General features: G+C 37.2%; 1 protein-coding gene across 8 annotated transcripts in view; it reads right to left on the bottom strand.

The window, feature by feature from the left end:
• The window catches only part of HS3ST5 (heparan sulfate-glucosamine 3-sulfotransferase 5), a 197260-nt gene that overhangs the window by 76275 nt on the left and 100042 nt on the right, over positions 1 to 20943 (bottom strand). For 2 of the 8 annotated variants that reach the window (XM_087973260.1, XM_087973238.1), the window contains one exon: positions 17698 to 17865. The exons of the other annotated variants lie outside the window; for them this stretch is intronic. The gene's annotated coding sequence lies outside the window, so the exon portion shown is untranslated. The remainder of the gene's footprint in view (positions 1 to 17697; positions 17866 to 20943) is intronic. 8 annotated transcript variants of the gene reach the window in all.

The following is a 20943-nucleotide window of genomic DNA, read 5'->3' as shown; positions in this document are numbered from 1 at the left end:
TATGTGAACTTCAGGTCTCAGAGAGACCTGAAGTTCACATATCTTACAGTTGCCAAGGTTGGAAAACACTCCGTCTCCAACCCGATATCGAACATCTGCATGATGATGGCTGTGTACAATGGTCAGTGCAAAAAAGTTTCCTTCCAGAGAGAATCAGCTTATAGAACGTTATTTTGGAGTTCAACTTGAACTTGCCAGTAGAACAAATCTATGGAATCTGGGGGCTAGATTTTCCTGGCCACTATTTTAACCAATTGCTTTTGATGTGGCTTTGCCTTCTTTGAACTGTCAAAGCCAGGTGTCTCATTTGAACAGCTTTAACCTGAACTGACCTAATAAACACAATCCCAGCTGGTACTGCTGAAATCCATATGGAATAAGCTAGGAATGTGGAATTAGTAGGAATTTGCTCTCTCAAGTGAATTAAAAGAACAACCTAAATTGAAGCCATTACTGTTATTTCAGCTGCGGAATTCATAAATTCAAACATCAGAATTCACTTTAAGAAAATCTCATCATTCCACATTTTTAAACACAAGTTTTCTTGTATTATTTATTGTTGAAACAAAAACTACATAAAGGTTTCTGGAAGTTTGAGGGTTTTTTAAAAAAACAAATTATAAGTATGAATTTAAAAAAACTTGGTTATCCTTGTAGCTAAAATAATTAATCTAAATGATCCTTTACCCCAGAGGTTCCCATACCCCAGGCTGCGGCTTGTTCAAAACCAGGCTGCAAACACGCATGCAGCTCCACTGGACTGGTATGACCAGCAGGTGAGCGTGTACTAACAGCTCCATTCCTATGAGCAGTAGGCATGGGTGCCCACTGCTGGTACAAATGGAGGTGCCCTTGTGCTCATACTTGCCCACTGCACACGCAGAACCATTCCCTCTCCCTCTCCCCTCCCACCACATTGGTCCACAAAGCTGGAAAAGTTGGGGGCCACTGCTTTAACCTATGCCTTAATAGTCTTATCCTGCTAGTTGTTCTTCCTCTCTTAATTTTCCTGAAATCAGCCCAGTGATGTATTTTCACTGGTTTTTTTTTTTTTACATAAATATTTTACAGGCAATATGGTAGTTTTCACTTATTTTGGAGGAAAGCTAATCTACAGTGTATCATAACTAGAGTGCAATAGCTAATAATGAAATATTGGTGTAGAATGGACACTCTTCAATCAATATGATTGCTTCGTTCTCTATATTCTACTCAGGTTAATTGGAAATGATTAAGTTTTAAGGCTAAATCTTGCTCTTTTTTTCCCCTTTCTTCCAACAGTCAAATTTTCAGGGATTTTAGCAAACCCATCCAAAATATAAGCAAATGCTTGCTTTCCATGGCATAACGTTTCTGCTGCAGTGGAAGAAAAGCTATTGTTTCAAAAAAAACCAAAATAAAACAAAAACAGGGCAACAAAAGACAAATGACAAAAGAGGAAGCCACAATAATGTAATAAAATGATTAACTTTCCTATTACATTTAAAATCAGAATGCCCACAGGATATGGTAAAAAACAAAAACAAAAAAAAACTCAAGATGACAATCAAAACTGCCAGGTTTTTTCTACAGGTGTTGCCCGTGCAATACACATAAAAAGCAGGCGAACCTTTTTGATTGCACCCTGCAGATACGTCTGTTTAAAATCACACATTTTGGATTTGGGGCAACTGCTTTAATCCATTCAAAGGTTATAAAAATAGGATTTTTCTTTAATCTTTCACAAATATCTCTGAATGGAGTAAGCCAATTCTTCTGGAAAAAAGGCACAAAATCTTAAATATGCTGAACTAATACATCAGCTTCCATACAATGCTGCAGACTGCCTGTCTTTACGGTTTTTATGCTTCCTAACAGTGAGGCTCTTTAAACAGAAAGGGCTGTTTTGTTTTTTTGTTTTTGAATATAATATAGGACTATTCCCTGCTGGAATTTATATGTAACTTAACTACTTTATCTGGGTAAAGTAATTAGCACACCAGGAGTTTGGAGATGAATGAGAGGATGGATCATCCAATTAATGTATTTATGTCTTGCCTTTTGATTTTGTGTTTGTGTGTGTGTGTGTGTGTGTGTGTGTATACGTATATGTATGTATGTATGTGTATATATATATGTGTGTGTGTGTGTGTGTGTGTGTGTGTGTGTATGTATGTATGTATGTATGTATGTATGTATGTATATATATATATATATGTCTAGGTGTGTTTGGGTCTTTTCCCGTGTAAGATTAAGAGTATCTTGGCGATGTTTCGGTGAGGTCCCACTCGCCATCCTCAGGCTGGTGCTTTCTGCTTCGTGCCAGTGCAAGCAGTGTGTGATCAGAGCTGCCGTCTCTCTATAAATACTGGTGTGTGTGGAGGGGTGGGCTGGTGTGCTGGGTTGGTTGGCTGCGCTGCTGCCAATCAAGGGGATTCTGCTGAAGGCTAGATTCTGCTGAAGGCTAGAAGGTTGGAAGGAAGGAAAGAAAGAAGGCTGTATCAACACAAAAGAGACAAGATATTTTGGCATGGAGGAGGAGGATTAGCATAACTCATAAGACCATAAAAATTCATATCAAAGATTAATCATATTCCACTAATGTTTTCATCAAGCATCTGATACCGAATGGTGTTAATGAACAAAGAGGTTCCACTTGGCTACCGCAGTTAATAGCTGTTGATCACAGAGACAGAAAATCAGAGTAGTTAGATCATTTCAGCCACTGACTTAACTTTTGTTTAGTACAGGAATCCAAATTAACATTATCTTCTGTAGGTGGTTTTCTAGCCTCTGCTTCAACTTATCAGATATGAGGAAAACTATTACCTCCTTGAGCAACGGATTCTATTGCTAAGCTGCTCTAAGCATCATAATTTAGGGTTTCCCATATAACATTTAATTGAATCTGGTTTTCTGTAGCTTAAATTCCTTATTCTATGTTTTCAACTCTGGAACAGTGGAAAACAGGTCTTGTACTTCTGTGTAAAGAGCCCTATCATATTCCCTTTCTTAATGCTGTCAGAAGCTGTTTGTGAGCTTGACTAATCTCTTTCAAAATCATCCCAAAAGCTGTATCTTAGATGTTTCAGAAGTCACTTCTACGTGTTAAAGAAAACATTGAAGGACAGTGGAGCTACATTCATTGGCTCTACTCCCAATGCCCCTTATGGCTCCACTGTAACCTTTGCATAATAAACAGACTGAATATAAGAAGCTGTTTTATTTCATCTAAAATTACTAGTTCTATTTAACTCAGTACTGACAATTAGCAGAACAGCATCCTCCAAAGCATTTTTTCATCTTTCGGTTGCCAGGGATTGAATCCGAGATCTTATGCATGTGAAAAGTGCAGCCAACCACCAAGCAATGAGCTGAAAGCCTGTGTAGCTTTGGAACAAACAGGAAGATGGCCATCCATTTTGGCTTTTTTTGAATATTGTTAGAATATATCTATAGAGAGCACGATAGCTCAGCGGTTAAAGATGTTGAACTTGTCAGCACTGACATCCTGGGTTCAAGACCCAAGTGCTGGGCATCAGAATGAGTTCCTTTTATTTCCCCGGTTCCTGACCCAGTTCCTAGCAGTTCAAAAGCAAACAAATGCAAGTAGATAAACAGGTACCACTTGAATGGGAAGGTAACAGTGTTTCGTGTGCCTTGGCATATAGTCAGGCTTGCTACATGACCACAGAAATGTCTTCGGACAATGCTGGCTCCCTCGGCTAAGAAATGGAGATGAGCACTGTCCCCTAGAGTTTGACATGATTGAATAGGGAAACCTTTACCTTTACCTTTAGACTATATCTACCATACTTGAAGAATTTTGTCAATAAACTGCTCAAATATATGAGAAATAATTTTTATTTTGTTGTTTGACACTTAACATTAACTATTTTGATTTTGCACTAAGATTCATTAAGCCTCTAGTACCAATGATCACCCAATCATGATTAATGCCATCCTAGGAACTACTACTTATCGTGGCTGAATGCTTCTAGGGTCAATGAAAACAGCTATTTTAGCTGACTTTACTTACGTTTCATTGAAATGTAATTACCTTGTATGACTTCTGATCATTATCGGCTCCTTAACAGTATTTTTGAAGTGGCATCTAAACCATATTTAGAGCTTTGATCTTCAACTGCATTAGAAACTGACCTGAGAGCCTCTTGGCAGCTGGTGGTTTTTATACAATCTTACAAAACTATAATATTAAAAACAGCAATGTGCTGCTTATTTTCTTTTTATCTGGAAATACTCAGTATGATTTGTACAACTGATCTAACCTCTGCTCCCCAGTGTGTCACTTATTTGTATGATAGCTTTTTGTTTTATTTGAGATTAAAGATTTATAGGCATCATTATTTAATATTGGCTGGTTTTGAACTGTATTTCAAATAATTTTTAATTTGGGAGAGATTCTCTCAATGCGTTTTTTTTAATCCTTTCCTTTCAGCTTCATAACAATATTACATTTGGGCATTTTAGAAAAAAAGTATTGTCCACTAATGTTACAATACAAAAGTATTGTTACATTGCAAAAGTTACAATACAAAAGTATTGTAACAATGAGACAGTAAGTAAGTAGGTAAACAAATAAGGTTGTAAGTATATAAGTAACTCCATATGAACTGTTCAAAGTAAATTGATGTCATTAGAATAACCTTGTGGAATCCATGGTCCTCTCTGAGCTTGGTTATTTGCTTGCAGATGTTTCATTACCCTTCTAAGTAACAGCATGAAGACTCTGTAGTTCAACCCTGAGCTTCAGATACTGTATTCTATTAGACTAGCCTTGATTTGTTCTTTTCATGATGGATACTCTCCTGAAAAAATTTCAAAAGTCAAGTAGGTTTGCCTTAACAGCACCCCAAAGTTACTAATTCCAAAGTATCAGGGAAAGAGTAGTCAAAATGAGATCCAAGGGTCAAAGAATCACAAAAGTTTGGCAGTCAGTTGAAGGTCAGTCAAAATGTTCACTCAAAAGTCAAAATTCAGGGCACATAGCATCTGGGCTAAAGAAGACTTGTTTCTAATGGAGAGTCTTGGATTTGTTGCTCATTATCGAAGAGCGTGAGTCCTTTCTTTTCCATGTGGTGAGGCCTTCCTTGGGGAGAAGCAGCAAATCTTCATCTTCAGAGATCATTGCTGTTCCTATGGATTACCAGACGGCCCCACCTCAACTGCCTACAGATCTTCAGACAACAGATCCTCCAGGAACTCTGGTGGAGGATCCTTGCCTGAGGAGTCTGAGCTCTGTATGACAGACACTTTAGAAGACAGTGATCCCCAACCTTTCGGCCGGCGCCCGGTTCCGGCGTCAGCTGGCGCCGCGCCCGGTTCCGTCAGCTGGGCGCCATCTTTTTTGACGAAAAATCACTTCCGGTGATGTCACGGAAGTGATTTTCGTGTGGCGGCGCTTCTGGTGAGCTTTTTCGGGTAGAAATGGCTTTCTACCGGAAAAACTCACAGCAGCTAGGCGCCGCCATCTTTTGAAAAAATTGCTTTTTACCAAAAAGATGGCGGCGCCCAGCAACCAGCGGCCGGTAAGGCTTGTTCCGCGACCGGTGCCGGTCCGCGGACCGGCGGTTGGGGACCCCTGCTTTAGAAGACAGTTGAAATATAACTGGAAACCATGATTTTTCACTAGGGCGTGTGGGGGGGGATGGATGGATATTGTGCTGTTTGTTTTTTTTTTGTTTTTTTTAACATACCATAGGAAATTATAAGATTGACTTCAGATTCAAAAGAAATTACATTTCTTCATTACGTCTAGATAGTGAAAGTTAAAGCAAGATCACTAATAGGTTGGTCGCTATTTTAAATCAGTAATTTATCTCTTGTTTTGGACACCACATGGGAAATGGGATACATTCAAAATTGGGCTTAGGATATTCCAATGTCCAGGTCCTCTGGAATATGAACAATTTGAAAATGGCAAGTGAATGACCACAAGATACACTGTTTATTGCACAAACCAATATAAAAAAAAAAATAGGTTCTGTTTCATTTGAAATGGAAGAAGAAGCTATTTTACTTAACAATGTTATATTTAATTGAGAACAAAACAATCTGGAAGTTCTTTTTTGGTGAAATTTAAATGATGTATAATATACTACTACTGCATGGTTTTAATGATAAAAATGTATATGTGATCTATGTCTTTTTCTGAGAAATACAAGCCAGATTAGCAACAAAAGGAAAAGAGATGATACTTTGGACTGTTTTTCGAAAAGCTTCAACATTTTTATGATAGTAAAGAAAGATAACATAACAGATTAATTTAAAACACTAATCCATACTACTTAATCTAGAACACCATCCTAAATGGTAAATCCATTTTAGAACATACACTCATAGACAAGCAGATGACAGCAGTTTTGTGATAACTGATCAACAACTCTTCACCTGCCCCTGGTTTTGTTATACTAGACAGAAAATACTGTATTTAGAGATTCTTGGTCCAACTTTTAATTTTGTGCTCCATCTTCATCATGATAAAATGCAGTCAGTAGCAGCAGCACATATAAATGATAGAGAAGGGAATTGCGGCTACTCATTTAATTATGCAGTTTTTGCTATAGTGGTCTCCGGCAGTAGACACCAGCTGTACCATCACATTATCAGAGCATTCTGTTTGGCAAAAAGCCCTCTTTACAAAATATACATGCATACATATGCCTATGTTTTGTGACTTGCATACCCAAAACACAAAAATGAAGTGCTTTTAAATAGATTACCTTTTCTTGTGTAAAATAGCATATTAAAGATAGCAATCAGGATGAAGCTGTTACCCTCTGGTGATTAATATCTGTTTTCTTCAGCGTTAGTGCTTGCAGTTTTAGAATTTACCAAAATAATTCTTTCTCTTTTATGTCCCTATCCTGACTCCACAAACGTTTCCTGCATTCTAGTAATTCTCTGATATATAATTCTCCACCATAATAATAAATTCTGTTATTTGACATGAATAAAGTCTGTCAAAAGAGATGGGACTAATTTCTAAGGGAGCATTTTCAAATTGATTTGATCAGTTTTGATGACTGGCCAGCACCCCATCTTACATATCATAACATATGTATAGCTTTTACATAGCTATAGGACAGACATCTAAAAATATCTACTCTTCTGTTTGTATATAGAGGTGAAACTCAAAAAAGTAGAATATCGTGCAAAAGTTCATTTATTTCAGTAATGCAACTTAAAAGGTGAAACTAATATATGAGATAGACTCATTACATGCAAAGCAAGATAGTTCAAGCCATGATGTGTCTTAATTGAGATGATTATGGCTTACAGCTCATGAAAACCCCAAATCTACAATCTCAGAAAATTAGAATATTACATGCAATCAATAAAACAAGGATTGTACATAGAACAATATCAGACCTCTGAAAAGTATAAGCATACATATGTACTCAGTACTTGGTTTGGGTCCCTTTTGCAGCAATTACTGCCTCAATGCGGCGAGGCATGGAAGCTGTCAGCCTGTGGCACTGCTGAGGTGTTCTGGAAGACCAGGATGCTTCAATAGCGGCCTTCAACTCTTCTGCATTGTTCAGTCTCATGTCTCTCATCTTTCTCTTGGCAATGCCCCATAGATTCTCTATGGGGTTCAGGTCAGGCGAATTTGCAGGCCAATCAAGCACAATAATCCCATGGTCATTGAACCAGGTTTTGGTGCTTTTGGCAGTGTGGACAGGTGCCAAGTCCTGCTGGAAAATGAAGTCAGCATTCCCATAAAGCTCGTCTGCAGAAGGAAGCATGAAGTGCTCCAAAATCTCCTGGTAGACAGCTTCATTGACCCTGGACTTAATGAAGCACAGTGGACCAACACCAACAGTTGACATGGCTCCCCAAATCAACACAGACTGTGGAAACTTCACACTGGACTTCAAGCATCTTGCAGTGTGTTCCTCTCTATTCTTCCTCCAGACTCTGAGTCCTTGGTTTCCAAATGAGATGCAAAAGTTGCTCTCATCAGAAAAGAGGATTTTGGACCACTGAGCAACAGACCAGTTCTGTTTTTCTTTAGCCCAGGTAAGACGCTTCTGATGCTTGTTGTTCAGGAGCAGCTTGACAAGAGGAATACGACATTTGAAGCCCATGTCCAGGATCTGTCTGTGTGTGGTGGCTCTTGATGCATTGATTCCAGCCTCAGTCCACTCCTTGTGAAAGTCCCCAACATTTTTGAATGGTCTTTTCCTGACAATCGTCTCCAGGCTGCGGTCATCCCTGCTGCTTGTGCAACTTTTTCTTCTACACTTTTTTCTTCCACATAACTTTCTATTAATGTGCTTTGATACAGCACTTTGGGAACATCCAACTTTGTTTGCAATTACCTTTTGAGGCTTTCCCTCCTTATGGAGGGTGTCAATGTTGATTTTCTGCACAACTGTCAGGTCAGCAGTCTTTGCCATGATTGTGCTCCCTATTGAACCAGACTGAGAGACCATTTGAAGGCTCAGGAACCCTTTGCAGATGTTATGGCTTAATTAGCTGATTAGAGTGGGACACTTTGAGCCTAGAATATTGAACCTCTTCACAATATTCTAATTTTCTGAGATTGTGGATTCGGGGTTTTTCATGAGCTGTAAGCCATAATCTCAATTATGACACATCACGGCTTGAACTATCTTGCTTTGCATATAATGAGTCTATCTCATATATTAGGTTCACCTTTTAAGTTGCATTACAGAAATAAATGAACTTTTGCACGATATTCTAATTTTTTGAGTTTCACCTGTATGTTTACAAGCAAAAACAATGAGGGTTTATAGAACATACAGGCAAGAATAGTGAAGCCCCTTTATTTTATAGCCCAAGTAAAGAAGGAAATAACGGGGCTAACCCTAACACTAGCCCAAGTTCTTCCAGATAAAATACAACTTCTAGAGTTCTTAACAATAAACCCTAATGGCTGGAATTCAACACCTCCAGAAAATATCAGCTGCAGGCAGACTGACTGAGACTCCATAAAAAATAACAACAGTTTTGCAATATTTGTTGAAACCCAGCAAAAGAAGAAATATTTCGTTTCATTTCCGCGTAATTGTTTTTAACACACTACTGACTTCTGAATTTCATTGGTTTCTGACAGCTGATTAAAATTCTGAATTAGCTTCTCTTTGGAATGTCATTAGTATGTGCAACAGATACAGGAAAACAACTATGACCTGCTGTGAATCAATGAGATTTATATATATATGTAATTGTGAAAGTTGCTGTGGGAATTTACTGTCATTTTAATGATGTTTGAAAAATTTATAATATGAAGCAATTCAAACAGTTTATCCCTCAGAAACTCAAACTAAATCATTCCGGCTTTGTGGCAGAACAAAGAACATCTTCTATCATATTGGCTATTTGAAGTAACATTAATTGAGGTTATGTTGCAGAACTACCAATGTGATTAATGTATAACTAAAATCATATTATTGACAGCATACCAACATAGAATAATTAAAAGGCTCATAGGCAAAATGCATGATCTAACCAATTGGCTCACTTTGAAAATAAAGTTTTATTTACATTTTTTTACCATCCTTCCCTTAGACAAATAAAAATTCATCCTTTGTTGAAATCCACAATAACTTTGCCAAAAAAAAATTGGTTCTGCATTCCAAAATGGCTACTTCTAGAACTAAATTAAAACTGTATGTCTACACTATGCAGAATTGTGGACCCCATGCGTATTCATTTGATTAAATCAGAAACAGAAATGAAAGAAGCATTTTGCATCTAGACATTATTTTGCCTCAATTTGTGCAATGTTCCTTCTGTTATAGGGAACAATTATAGATATTTGAGGGACAATTCCACCCCCACCCCCCCCAGTGGTGTTTAGGATGATAGATTGAAAGGATGATAGGATTGTCTGGAAGAATATGAGATCAGGACTGAGAGACCACAAGGTTCTAGAGATAGTATTTAGCAGGTTCTGACCAGTTCTGGAGAACCGGTAGCGGAAATTTTGAGTAGTTCAGAGAACCGGCAAATACTACTTCTGACTGGACATTTTACAGTATCCTCCCCCTGCCATACCCACCAAGCCACACCCACAGAACCAGTAGTAAAAAATTTTGAATCCCACCACTGCAATGTTCACACTGAATCATAAACCACAAGTTATCCATCTAAGCTCTACAGAGCTGATTCATCATGTTTTGTTTTCCTATTAAATCACTGAAAATTTCATGAATGAAAAGAAATATTGTACAAGCCTTCTCTGCATCAGTTTTGTTTTCCTCTGCACTCTTTTTTTACTGTATGATTACCAACAACATACAGTTTTTGATTTATTGTTTTTATTTATTTTATATTCAGTAAACTACTTTACCAATACTGGTTGTGAAATTAATAACCTTCAATTTTATTCCAGAAATCCAAATTACCACAATTTTTTGCTAATCTATATATATAAAAATGAAATATCACTCACACATTATCACAAAATCTCCAGAACCGTAAAGCCTACAAACTTTAAATTTGGCACATATGTTCCTCTTGACTTTTAGGTGCTCATTAAGAAAAGATTTTTCAAAATGACCATCAGAGCATTAGTATTTCTTATATTATTATTAACACGCTCTGATGCTAAGGAGTTCTACTCCCCCTCTCCACCTGCAAAACACAAGCAGAGGAGAGGAGTTTCAGTTTCAGTTTCACAGCACCAAGCAGCTTTAGTATAGAACAGTTGAGCTAAGCCACGCCCAGGTTCCTTACTGTCTCCTTCTTGCTCACACAGCAAATACTGTTTCAGTTTTCAAGCAGCCCTCAACTCTCTGACATACTGACAGGATGCTAGCCACATGAATACCAATGGATGCTGGTAGGCAGAGACAGATTTTTTCTCTCCTCATTTTCCTCCCCCAAAACTAAGCCCAATCACATAGTTTCATAGCGAAACACGGCTATCCAGCTAGTAGTTTATATAAAGGCCATATAATAATTTTTAAGTGCATTTTACTTTGTATAACTAAGGTTTAACTGGAACAAAAAATAATTTAGGGAAGGAACAATGTATAATAACTATCTACTTATTCAATTTCCACAATAAACAATAAAGGATTTTAATAGCAGTTTTGATCCAGAAATCCTTGCCTGTAGGAATGTACTTACACATGCTGCTCTGCCAGAATCTCTCCCTCCCTCTTATGTGTCATTAGTATAGTCAACCTTGGAAATGCTGACCATCTATTAGGAAAATGGAACAAATGTCTGCAATTCCTTCTCTCTCCAAGGTGGTAATTGGCTTTGACATTGCCAGGAAAAGAGCATATCTTTGCCCTGCATTGGCACTTGTGAATGTTAACAAGGATTTTGCCTAGACAAGAATCATGTCATAAAAGTAACAAGGCCAAAGGAAAGGAAAGGAAATCCCAACTATTTTTCTCTCTCTAAAGTAGATCCAGAATGTAAATATTTCTAAGTAACCAATTATTCACATTTTAAAAATCACAGTTTCATCCAGTTATCCATATTTGGTTAAATCTGAAATGCAAGTCTACTATACATTCTGAGTACCTAGGAAAACAGAAATTTTTGCACAAAGGTACATTTTACTTAGCTACCTCTGCAGTCAAGTTAGTTTAGAAATGTATGACAACTATACATCAGTCCTGCCTGTGCAAGTTTCACTGTGCATTAAGACTTCAGGACCACTTTCTTTCTTTCTTTCTTTCTTTTTCTTTCTTTCTTTCTTTCTTTCTTTCTTTCTTTCTTTCTTTCTTTCTTTCTTTCTTTCTTTCTTTCTTTCTTTCTTTCTTTCTCTCTCTCTCTCTCTCTCTCTCTCTCTCTCTCTCTTTCTTTCTTTCCTTTCTTTCTTTCCTTACCAGTAAAAAAAAAAAACAGGAGAATGAGGAAAAAAGAATGTTACCTAGAATCAAAGCTGAAGGCAGCAGCTTTGGTTGTTGAGTGAAAAAAACTAAAACAAAAGTGATGTGCAGAGACTTAGATCATAATCCCGAGAAGACCCAAAAAACCTGCAACGTCCTGATGATTAAATGATGTTGATCTCTAAAATTTGGTATGTTTGCCTCAATTATTTCTAAAAGTTTCACAGTACTAGGTATATATTTCTTTCCAGAAGCTGTGTATTATATACAATGTGACATTACTGCATGCTACAGGATTGGGTTTTGAAGAACTACCCCTGGCTAAGGGTATCTGCCTGTCCTATTCATTATAACTGAGGGAGAGGGGCAGTGGTGGGATTCAAATTTTTTTTACTACTGATTCTGTGGGCATGGCGTGGCTTGGTGGGCGTGGCAGGGGAAGGGTACTGCAAAATCTTCATTCCCACCCTACTCCAGGGGAAGGATACTATAAAATACCCATTCCTTCCCCACCCCACTAACCTCCTTTCCAGCTCCATTCTCCTGTGCAGGGCAACAAAAGAAGATCCAGCTGACCAGCTGGGACTCGGGAGGCAGAGAATAGATGGGGGTGAGGCCAATCAGAGGTAGTATTACTACTCAACATTTCCATTACCAGTTCTCTGAACTACTCACAATTTCCACTACCGGTTCTCCAGAACTGGTCAGAACCTGCTGAATACCACCTCTGGGGAGGGGACACTTTTGGGTTGTTTTCTGGACAGAGTGCCATTTGATTTGACCTATATGTTCCTTCTGAATACTGCCCTTTGAAATGATACCCATCTTAAAGAAGTCTTTTTAACTCTGCTGGCTTTTGGGAACACTTTAAAAAGTATTGGGCCAGGATGAATAAGTTCCCATCTGACTTGGGTAACAATATGAAGCATATATATTGATTATTATTATTGTTATTTTTGTGGTGTGTGTGGTTTTATTTTGATTTCTTTTATAAGTCACCCAGAGTTGTATTATTTGAGTTGGGGTGTAATATACATTCTCTAAAAACAAATTCTCATGAAGTAGTAGTTTACACTGAAGATATGAGTCTTGATAATGGCAAATCCTACCATCCCTGCAAATACCATTTTGTGTTTTATTCCTCAATTATAGAGCTAATGGAAAGAATATTGCCCAAGGAAAATGCTTCCAATAATTTTGTTCAGAATTTATATATACCTTCCACTGATGAAAACAACCCCTTTGTTTTGGTAATTTGAGCTCTTCATATGTATTCCTAAGTCAAAGAATGATTTGGCAACATCTTCTAGGTCAGTGATCCCCAACCTTTTTTACGCCACGGCCCAGTACCGGCATCAGCTGGGCGCCGCGACCGGTACCGGCATCAGCTGGGCGCCGCCATCTTTTTGATGAAAATGTGCTTCCGGTGAGCTTTCTACCCGGAAAAGCTCACCGGAACGCTGGCGCCGCCATCTTTTTTGATGAAAATGTGCTTCCGGTGAGCTTTCTACCGGAAAAGCTCACCGGAAGCACTTTTCATGAAAAAGATGGCGGCGCCAGCAAGCCAGAGGCCCGGTAGGACTTGTTCCACGGACCGGTACCGGTCCGCGGGACCGGTGGTTGGGGACCCCTGTTCTAGGTGATGCATATTTAGCCCTAAAACTCTGGAGCAAATTGACATGCACGCGAGGAGGAGATGATGGATTTGCTTTGAAGATGGAGTGGTTTCCACCAGCTTAATGGCACAATGGGATCTTGATCCGTGGTTTCTCACAAGTAAATTCCACTTAACAAAATACTTTTCTAATGTTTGTAAGACTCAGTTTGATTGCAGCTGGGAAATTATAGTGAACAAGTTATTGCCCAAATAACAGCTTATCTGCCTTTGGAGAAGGGGGAGTAACTATCTACATATCTACACACAGATATAGGATTGAAGCATAGTTGTGTAATCTTATGCAAAAGCCATTTCTTAATCTGGGTATCTTCCAGAAGTTGAAGTCCACCCCTCCTCTGTCTCATTTTTTCTCTCTCTGTTTTGCTGAAATGAATAGGATTTATAAATAGAACAGAAAAGCAAAAGAAAACTCAAAATATTTGTTGTGTACAGTGTGAGATCTGATGCTGCAATGGCAAAAATAAACAGTTCCTTCTAACTCTTTCATTGTATGATTCTCTGAACTATTTTAAACCCCAGACACCCGTTCTTGGGGGGGGGGAAAACTACAGAGCAAACAATGACAACAATTTAACAACAATGTCCCCTAGATCCTCTCTAAAGGTTCAGTAGACTTAACACTAATTCATATGGATTAGTCAGAAGGAATATGTTAATCAACAGTCAATAACTATTCTATAAACAGAGAGAATCCATAGTTGCATTTTTCACTATATGGGCTCTTTATATTTAATTTGCCTCCAGTTTCTTTTGTCTTGCACCCTTCTCTCCAATGAACAGTTGTGTATATGTGTGGTATGTGCCTGTGTTTTGAAACAAACCTTGTTTAGATATTTCTCATCTAAAGATCTATTTCAAGTTTATTTCACTTCTGATGGACAGCTTTATTCTGACATTCAATTTTATCTGAGCACAGATTTACTACTTAGTTTACATCTAAAATTAATCCATTTAAAATCTGAAAATTTAACAGATGGTCCTTTAATGTTATTTATAATTAGAAATTTCATGAAAAGAAGTGTTCTCTTTGGCTTTGCTGTAAAAGCAGAGAATTTTACTTCAGAACTTTCATTCAAAGAAGAACCATGGTAAGACCAATCAGAGCCATGCTTCAATAGATCTTTCTTCTAAAACAGTAAGCATCATTTTTTTAGAGGTCCTTTGTGCTCTCTGAGCTTGCTTGTTTTCTTGCAGATGTTTCATTACCCAACTAGGTAACATCATCAGTGCTAGTAAGGAGTGCAGTTACTATCACTGATAATGTTACCTAGTTTGAATAATGAAATGTCTGCAAGAAAACAAGCAAGCCCAAAGAACACCAAGGAACCATGAGCTACAAATATTCTTCTTCATTAATAACTTTTGGAGAGAATTTGGCATCTATATTACCCGCCTGGTCTATATTAAGAAGGAGTCCAAGTTTTTTCTCTCTCTTAAAGTTGCATTAAGCATGCAATTAGAAAATGGAACTGCGAGTGTCCCTGGGAGGACTTAATGGCATTACATCCTCCTAGAGAGATTGTATTATACAAATTCAGTACTCTGATTATATACTATTGCAAAGAGAGAAATAAATAGGATTCTACTTCTCTGATTTGTTTCATTTTCTGTCTGTCTGCAACTTTATCTGGTTCCTACATTAAACATGGGTCATCTATCACAGGATGAGTGCTCTGATGCCACCAGAACTGATGGTCAGATATTGAATATGAATAGACTGAATGTCTCACAATCTATTAGGACCATCAACTAGCTTTACTATTTTAAATTCAATGGCATAAAGTTCATTATTAATTTTTTCATTTCCATAATTCTTGACATTAGGAGCATAAGAAGAAAAGCCCCCCTCTAGACCAGGATTCAGTTACACAATCACCAGCCACTACTCTTGGGAGATACACAAGTACAGAAGACAAGCTGTCTTCCACTTGTTGGTTCCCAGAAGCTGTTTCTTATTGTGTTTCTTCAGATTCAGGGAGTAATATAAACCCATCAAAACAAGTTGCCATTGATTGCAGTTCTTTACAAAATCATCTAAATTGATGTCCATCACCAGATTTCAAAGCAGCAAACTCCGTAATGTAACTTTTTCTTGTGAAAAAAAAATTCTTGGACACTTTCAGCTAAACGCGAGAGGGAAATTAATATTTCTTTGGTGAACATTTTCCAGATTATGCTTGATTTTACTTACCTCTCTCATGTCAACTGTAATCTGCCATCATTCATACCAAATAGACTCAAATTCTCTAACCTTTCCTCTTAGGCAGCTGCTCCTAATCATTTGTGTTGCCATTTACTACAACATTTTCAGGATTTCAATGTCTTTTTTTTTTTTTTAAAGAACAGTGTTCAAAAACACACACTGCACTCCAAATCCAAAGGCATTTTAGATTAATGTATGAATATTGGTGTAATGTATGGGCAATATTATTTTCAATTTTGTTCCTATTATGGGATTAAGGTTTTGTTTACAGTATGAACACAGTGGATTGATGTTTTTTTTAAACTATGAAAACTATGATACTGTTCCTTTTCTGAGCAGGATTCAGGTTTTGTTCATATAATTTGAACTTTCCAAGCAGCTTTTACTTCCTTGAGAGTGATGTTTGCCTTTTAGTGTGGAATGCATTTACCTAGTTTGGAAGGATGCCTTTGAAAGTTTTTCTGAACCTGTTTTATTTTATTAGTCTGAATTTTATATTATGGATACCCGTGGTTATATCATTGCCAATTCCTAACCACATATTTATTTATAAACAATTTTGAAAGTACTAATCCCAATACTGATTTCTGATGGATTACTCTGCATGTTTTGCTAATGTAAAAATTCTCTCTTTACTCTTACATTCTTCTCCCTCTTCTTTAACCAGTTACCAATCTATGAGAGACAATGTTTCCTCATCCCAGCTAAGGGAGTGACTTTGTCAAAGCCATTTTAATATTTCAAGTATACCCATATCTATTGCATTACCCATGTCTACATTCTTGTTGCTACTCTCCCCAAACCTGGAAAGTTGATGAGATTAGATTGGTCTTGCAGAAGCCATTTTTTGGGGTTGTGCAGGTCCAGTTTTGCCATCATGCCCTCTTTCATTCTTTTTCAATTTTTTTTAAAAAATATTGGATTTTAAAAATGTTTTTTTTTTTTACTTGAAAACCATTCACTGTCACTGGGAGTCAAGTGCTGCACAAATTGATAGATGGATGGATGGATGAAAAGAAGGGAGGAAGGAAAAATAAAGGCTTCTTTTTAAAATGGGCTAGTGTCTTAAAATTTCCTGCTTTTCCACTGAAACTCTTTTTAAAAAACCTGACAATTTTCCAATTAGAACACACTGTCTGAGTGAAGAAAACACTGGCCCCATGATTTCCTTCTTTATATTGACTACGACTTTGTTAGCACTTATTAACTGAGTTTGCTGAGTTATAAGAAAAATAAGATATATAAAAGATGGAAACACAATAATAGAGTCACTATTCCAAATACAGGAAATCCTTCATACAAATGGCAATTTGTACTAGAATTTCCATTGCTACAAAAAGCGGTTGTAAAGCATGACTTCATCTCTGACTGACAGCACTTTCTGCAGTCCCCAGTAGCTGATGTTAACTAAAATCCCACGGTCATTAGGCAAGGCAACTTCCTGGTTGTACAGAAAGGTCATAATTGCTCCCAAGACATCCAGTAAGTTTCTGTAGTAAACTTGGATCTACCCTACATGCTTTAACTTCTTTACAGTGACACTACATGAGTCTGTCTTCTGCTGACAAGTATTATGACTTGGTTTCTTCTAATGCCTGGTAGCCCTATATTTTCACTGATGTATTTATGGAATGATGTCACAGTCATAATCCACTAAGCCTGGCCATTTTTACTTCTCCTTTGTTAACCTGTACCTTATCCAGGCTGCCTTGGTATATTCTTTTTTGTTTCCCCCATCAGTTTATTTTAAGATGGTCTCATTAAAAATATTGGGATATTATTTTCTTCTTCTATATTCTGTCTCTGCAGAATATTTTAAAAACTTATAGGATGCTGCAAATGATGGGATCTATGAGATGCGAGAGGTTGCTGGGACATGAATCAATTCAAAGTCTTGAGCACTCTCTTATTCTAAGTGGCAACCAAGGCTTTAGATCAGGGGTGTTAAAAACTATTGCATCAGGAGCCATAGCATGACAAATCAAGATGTTTTTTACCTTTGTGGAGCCAGGCTGGGCACGGCCTTCACAGGCTGTATCTGGTCCATGGGCCACCAGTTTGACAGGACTGCTTTAGATGGATTGTTGTAGTATAGCAGAAGAAGTAACTTCTGGCTTCCTCTGAAACCCATCCAGGTCCATCAGTCATTAATAGGTCCTGCCTCCCTGCGGTGGAGAATGCATGGCAATCAGAGTGTGACTTACATTTCATTGCCAATGCTTCAATAGGAAAACCAGATCACTATCCCCTTTTGGGTTCTGGATTACCTGGGGTAAGCCCATGGCTGTCATGATAGCCATGAACTCCTGAACAACCTCAAATTTCACTCTCAGAAAAGACAGATTAAAATCCCCCAGGACAATAAGTCTAGGGATATCAAGTGATATCAAACAGCTCAGGCAGAGAGGCTGCTATGCAGCCAGGAGCAGCAATGCCAACTGATGCCTAGAGCCCAACTTAATGAACAGGGCTTCATATCCAGCAATGGGTGGAGCCATGCCCCTGAAAATCTTAAAGGACTCCTGGATGACAATTGCCACCACTCCCCAATTGTTCTATATAATATTGTTCCCCTATCTACTGATTATATTTCATATATCTAGATGCAAAATCTATTTTTACATCTTTAATTCTTCCCCACCAGTTTAGGTGGTCTCATCTAGGTCTCAGTATACTCTTTCATTTGGAATATATTTTAAAATGTTCTTATCATCTAAATTGGGTATTTTCCCAGGTAATTAATAATTTCTGGACAATAATTAAAACTGCTATCCCCTTAGTAATCTTTTTTTCAATTGGCATAAGATTTTATTTATTGCGGTAACTGTGTATACAGGATACTTACATTTCTGCAAATGTAGGTAAAGATTTCAAACACCCTATGAAAATAAAATTCTACCTGCTAAAATATTTATATTACCACATTGGCAGAAAGACTTCAGAAGGTATTACCTACAATAATGGATACACAGTCTGGCTTCCTGAAGGGGACCCACATTTTGGACAATATAACACTTCTGTTGATATAATCAGTTTATATGCTGGTTCACATTAATCTGCAGTTGGTTCCATTAGATGAAAGAAAAGCTTTTGATATGATTCAAACTGAGTTTTTAATTCATGTTGCTGAACTTTAGATTTCCTAAAGAATTTATTTCTTGAATTATAATTTATTGTTTTAATCTTTCTGTTTGAGTAATTATTAATGGAATTATTTCCCCAGTTCTTAAAATGCAACATGGAACACATCCCAGTTGTCTTTTGTTGCCATTAATTTTCAATTTAGTGCTGGAATTTTTGGAATAAGACAAACTTGTTAAATAAAAGGAATATGCTGAATTTGAACATACACATTGTTTATACACAAATAATATATTTTTCTAATGTAGTGTCTTGTAGTCTGTGCATATAATTTTATTTAATGATATCAAATAATAGCAATAACTATAGCACTTAGACTTATATACCACTTTACAGCCCTCTCTAAGTGATTTACAGAGTCAGCATATGGCCCCCAAACAATCTGGGTCCTCATTTTACCCACCTTGGAAGGATGGAAGGTTGAATCAACTTTGAGCTTGGTGAGATTTGAACTGCCAAATTGCAGGCAGCCGGCAGTTGGCAGAAGTAGCCTGCAGTACTGCACTCTAATTACTGTGCCACAGTGGCTCCATAAATAAACAACGTACATGTTTAACACTGACAGCTGAATTAACAGTCTTATTTCCTAATCTGTGTTACTAGAATAACCCCTATTGTGTCTTGGTTTAATTAGATTGAACTAAGTTCTTGTTGTGGTAACCAAACTCTCTGATCTCATGTAGCCTCTTTATCATACTGGCCTTTCAGTACAAATGCTTGAGAGGTGTCTCTGCCTCATTTTGGTAAAGCTGAAAAGGGCAGATGAACTTTGGTGGTTTTCAAAGCCACATGCGGTAAATAATAGCTCTAGCTTGGAGGTCTCCAGGCAGTTTCACAGTAGTGCTCAAAAAAGGTCAGGAAAAGAAAAAAGCTCATTATTGCATAAGCACATAATCGTGCCTACCGTCCCTGTCCTATTGTTTCTTTTTATTCTTTTTATAAGTATCTATCTCATGTATTCAAAACTATGTTTATTCTTATACTGTGTCTTGTAAGTGATTATCAAATCAAATCAATCAATCAATCAATCAATCAATATTTGTCCACACTGGACTCATCCGATGCAGCCAACCCTGACAAATGACACCCATGGGTGCTGAAATGATTTCTTAGGGGAAAAAAATAGACAATTTGCAAGCTGCAGTTAGATATTAGAAATAAAAGTGCTGTCTTGCTTTATAATGATTAGGTCTCCAATAGAAGACTGCATGTGATATTTAATAATGCATATCACAAAAGATTTGCAATGCGTGAAATAAGAAAGACTTGGGCATTATTAGAAGCTAGCATATAAAAGAATTTATATTTGTTAAGAAGTTTATTTCTTAGCTAAACTCTATAGCCCTGGACTAAAATAACTTTTGGCAGAGGCAAGGGGGGCACAAAGGACAGGAATTTAGTTGAGGAGCATTTTGGCAAATACTTTATGTAAATGGTCGGAACGATTAAGCAAAGATTTAGATAAAGACAATTCTGTTTACAAATTTTAACAGCTTTGCAAGAAGAAATACAAAACAGATTTGTTGATTTTTTTAGATTATATCTTGTACTCTATCTTGTTGTGGCACTTTTCCATGATAATAATTGGGTTTTTTTACCTCACATTTTCTGAAATATACCACAAGTTTTTAAATAGGATTGATATAAGGATGTTCCTTTTAAAAAAGAGGGTGTGGTTCAGCAGCTAAGAAATTTCAATGTATTTTAATAATTCAAAGAGGTTTTCTTAAATTAAATTACATTTTTATTATTCAGATTCCCTCTGTCTTTGTTCAGGGTGCCTCTGTTTATTAGCAATGTTCCAAAGATACTTTTCCAAAAGGCAACAGGATTTTCTTGTTTTTTCCCCTTGAAAATGTTTTGCTTCTCATCCAAGAGGTTTTGTACACACACACACACACACACACACACACACACACACACACACAGGTGTGTAAGCGCATGCATGCACACAATATACATTAGAAATAATATATTGAGCAATCTGTATATTGTTTATGAATAACAATAGCAAGAAACATTTTATACAACTGACAAACAATAACTATAGATTTTGTTACATTATTTTACAAAATCTTCTGAAATACAGAATTTTAGACCTA

Source organism: Notechis scutatus, chromosome 1, assembly GCF_049901735.1.
Source record: "Notechis scutatus isolate UNSWTSFEM ecotype Mainland chromosome 1, rNotScu1.2, whole genome shotgun sequence".
In the NCBI taxonomy this organism is placed as follows: domain Eukaryota; kingdom Metazoa; phylum Chordata; class Lepidosauria; order Squamata; family Elapidae; genus Notechis; species Notechis scutatus.
The sequence above is the reverse complement of the archived record's forward strand: the minus strand, read 5'-3'. Positions and strand labels throughout refer to the sequence as shown.